Genomic DNA, 4,658 nt, shown 5'->3' on the forward strand with positions numbered 1-4,658 from the left:
TTCAGCTCCCTCCAAAGATTTTCTATTGGGTTCAGGTCTGGAGACTGGCTAGGCAACTCCAGGACCTTGAAATTCTTCTTACGGAGCCACTCATTAGTTGCCCTGGCTGTGTGTTTCAGGTTGTTGTCATGCTGACCCAGCCTCGACCCATCTTCAATGCTCTTACTGAGGAAAGGTTGCGATACATGGCCCCATCCATCCTCCCCTTAATACAGTGCAGTCGTCCTGTCCCCTTTGCAGAAAAGCATCCCCCAAGAATGATGTTTCCGCCTCCATGCTTCACGGTTGGGATGGTGTTCTTGGGGTTGTACTCATCCTTCTTCTTCCTCCAAACACGGCAAGTGGAGTTTAGACCAAAAAGCTAAATTTTTGTCTCATCAGACCACATGACCTTCTCCCATTCCTCCTCTGGATCATCCAGAAGGTCATTGGCAAACTTCAGACGGGCCTGGACATGCGCTGGCCTGAGCAGAGGGACCTTGCATGCGCTGCATGATTTTAATCCATGATGGCGTAGTGTAGTTCTGGGCTTATCCCTCACTTTCCTCATGATCATTGATGCCCCACGAGGTGAGATCTTGCATGAAGCCCCAGACCGAGGGAGATTGACTGTCATCTTGAACTTCTTCCATTTTCTAATAATTGCGCCAACAGTTGTTGCCTTCTCACCAAGCTGCTTGGCTATTGTCATGTAGCCCATCCCAGCCTTGTGCAGGTCTACAATTCTATCCCTGATATCCTTACACAGCTCTCTGGTCTTGGCCATTGTGGAGAGGTTGGAATCTGTTTGATTGAGTGTGTGGACATGTGTCTTTTATACAGGTAACGAGTTCAAACAGGTGCAATTAATACAGGTAATGAGTGGAGAACAGGAGGGCTTCTTAAAGAAAAACTAACAGGTCTGTGAGAGCCGGAATTCTTACTGGTTGGTAGGTGATTAAATACTTATGTCATGCAATAAAATGCAAATGAATTATTTAAAAATCATACAAATGACAGCCTTTCCAATCTCACCCTCACCAACAGAGGGAGAATGCGCACTGCCGGAGGAAAGAAAATGCATAAAGGACAGCCTTGGGCCACGGAGTGTGATTGAAGGCGTCTACCTCTGATGGCAGTTTGTCCCTCTCTGTCAGAGAGAACACAAAGGGGACACTGATCGTTCCCTCTGGACACAAACAGGTGCACTCCTGTTCTGCCATGCTGGCTCTACCAGGCGTAAACAATACCCAGGTGCTACATTCATTTGATGTACTGAGAACCCCCTTAAGACATGAGGTATGCACCCACACTGAGGAGGCCCAGAATGTGTGAAGGTACCCAAGGGCCCATTGCCCCAATTCCTCAGCCAATCGATGGAGTACAGGAGTTCTGACTCTTCCTTTTGCAATTGAGGAAGGTAACCGTCATATTGTCTGACCACGCCAACACGACCCCGCCATAAGGGCCAACAGAACAGCTTTTATGTGTGTCCTATTGCCTGCCTCTGGCACGGCCTCCCTCAACCAGTCAGTGATGCATCCATGTGCTCAGGAAAGAGGATACCCTGGCCAATGGGACTCTGCACAACAGTCTGCTCTTTCCAATGGGCGAGATCGGGTTCTAGGGAGGCCAGGGCCGACAACAGCTTTCAACAGTGACGGTCCAAGTCCAGTCGAAGAGAGCGCACCACCTTTGCATCCTGTATATGTACAGGAGCCCCAGAAAAACCAAGGGAATGTGCAGCCGATATGAGACCCAGTAGGGACATGACAAAATGCTCTGTCGAAAACTCAGAAGTGTGGGTTGTAAGGCGCCTCTTCTGCGTCCAATGCGTGCGCCACCATGGAGACAATGTCCAACTGCAAGGCCACAGTGTGCTCTTTTTCAATTCACCACAAAACTCAAACACGACATGTGCATAACCGGAGTTGCAGTGTGTATCATAGCCAATTTGTCTGAGCTCCCCAGAACCAGTATGTTCTCCAGGTAAGCTAGCACTATAACTCATTTTCAACGTAGAGGCTCTAAGGACACTTGGAGAATGTGTATGGAGCCAAAGCATACCCGAACAGTAGGACTGTCCAGTCCAATGCGATGTGCAATTGTATGTACTTTACAGATTTTATCCAAGATTTTTCAGACATCCTATCTTCTATTGTACCTACTTCTGATAATTAGATTACTGGCGATTTTAAAATTCATGATTGCTGTCCATCTAAGCCTATGGTTAGAGAGTTTCTACAACTTGTTGACTCATTTAATCTCACTGAGTCTGTTATGGAACCTACTCACCAGCAAGGTCATTTCCTAGATCTTATTTTATCATTTGGCTTTCTGATTTGCAATATTGAGATAGATGACATTTCTTTGTCAGATCATAAACCTGTTGTTTTTAATGCCACTCTCCCATGCCTACTCCCAAAACATAAACTGGGAGGCGCAATTTCCCTTGCTCTGTTAACCCTTCCACTGCAAAGCTTTTCTCTGAGAGATTATTTAATTCAATATCAGCTCTCTGTTAAAACAGAAAGAGCTAAAACAGAAAGAGCTATAAACAATTTTCAACTCTGAAATTGTCTCAAACAACTCTAATAATCATGAAGTCTTGTTCAGTACAATAAACAAAGCTTTACACCTGGTTGCTACTGCCTTTCCTGGTTCAAATCCTGAGCCTCGTGAAGACATTGACCTTGTTTATTGGCAAGATTGATGCCATTAGATCTTGCATCTTACCTCCAGATCACAACCCCTCTGATTTAGCCACATGTTCTGCTATTTTGAACCAGTTTGAACTGGTATCTCTTTCACATGAGATAGACATAGACTCACGCATGAAGCCTCCTACCTGCCAGCAGGATATTGTTCCCTCACAATTTTTTAAGGAAGTGCTGGACACTATTGATCTCAGTTGAGATCTCAGTTCTGTACCATTTCAATATTCCCATTCCTATCAAAAGTTCTAGAGAAAGTAATTTTTCCCAGCATTTTTTCTTTTTAAATTAATATTCTGGATACATTTCAGTCAGGTTTTAGGGCATGCCATAGCACTGAGTCAGCTCATCTTAATGTGTTAAATGATTTATTGTTGTTTTGGGACAATGGAAATTGTGCTATTTTAATTCTGCTTGATCTTAGTGCTGCCTATGACAAAATGATTATACCATTCTTCTAGATCATCGTAAGCAAGAAGTCGGCATTCTGGGTACTGCCCTTAAGCGCTTCACATCATATTTGAGAGGCAGGAAGTTTTCTGTAAAAATCTGGAATTTCTCCTCTTCATCTGCATCAATCACCTATGGGGTACCTCATGACTCTGTCCTAAGCCCTACAGTACCTTATTCTCATTATACATGCTTCCCTTGGGCTCTATCTTTCAGAAATATAATGTTGCTCCTTTTTTTCTTTAGTTTGTCAGTCATTGTTTATGCTAGTCATGCTACAGTTTGTTGTATACATCTCCTTTTGTTGTTTTTGTTGCTGGAAAGAACATTAAAAAGAGAGATTCCCTTCCACTGCTCTGCGCCTTGTGTCCTACCTGTCCCACACCGTGACACTCTATCTATCAACGTACATAGTTATGCAAAAAATCTCTGGGTTATTTTTGATTCTGATTTCAAATTTGATAAACAAGTAAACACTGTTGTCAGAGGTAGCTATTTCCAGCTCCGGCCCATTGCCAAATTGAAATCCATTCTTACTTTCAAGGATTTGTAGACAGTCATGCATTTGTTTCCTCCCATCTGGACTATTGTAAGTCTTTGTATATGGGAGTCTGTCAGTCTTCCTTGTTTCACCTTCAGTTTGTCCAAAAGGCAGCTGCTAGGCTTTTAACCGGTACAAAGAGAAAGAGCATCACCCCTCTATTGGCCTCTCTTCACTGGCTACCTGGTAAATATAGGTTTGATTTGAAGGTTGTTTTATTTGATTTTAATGGGTTGCATGTATCCCTGCTTAGACTGCTGCCCCCGCGACCTGGCCCCGGATAAGCGGAAGAAGATGGTATGGTATGGTATGGTATGGGTTGCATGTATCAGCACCCTCCTATATTTCTGACCTCCTTAGCCACCACTCTTTCTGAAGGACATTTAGGTCTTCCAGCCAACTGCTTTTGTGTGCTCCACAGTCAATTAAAGTTTAAAGTAGACCTTGCCTTTTCCATTGCTTCTGTGGAATAGCTTACCTTTATAGGTCTTCCACTAGTAGTGACATTTTTAAATCCCACCCTATCTTTATTCTTTAGCATTTGAGTCTGCAAATGGGTAGGCATTTGTGTTTATGTCTGTAACGTCCTATGTAAATATGCTTAGTTAGCTATATGTTTTATGTGTGGTTTTGTTTTTGTTGTCCTAGACACTTCATTGTACAGCACTTTGGTGGACACTTGTTTTTAAATGTGCTTTATAAATAAATGTGAGACAGGCAACACCCTCAGACACAGCCGCTTCAACAATCCCCCCTCCGAGAACTGGACGTAAGGAGGCCAGGCTCCTCCATGACTTTCAGGGCCTTGAGTCAGCTGAAAAATGGCGCACTGGCGGTCCTTGTGGTCCCCTCAATCACCTCAGGAAGAAGAGAGGAGTGGCCACTGGGGAGTCAGGATAAGGATATTGGGTTCATTCATCAACCGTTCTTAAGAAGAAATTCCTTCTTGAAACCTACTTATGCAGTTTCCACAA

The sequence above is a fragment of the Esox lucius genome, chromosome 24, assembly GCF_011004845.1.
Source record: "Esox lucius isolate fEsoLuc1 chromosome 24, fEsoLuc1.pri, whole genome shotgun sequence".
Classification (NCBI taxonomy): domain Eukaryota; kingdom Metazoa; phylum Chordata; class Actinopteri; order Esociformes; family Esocidae; genus Esox; species Esox lucius.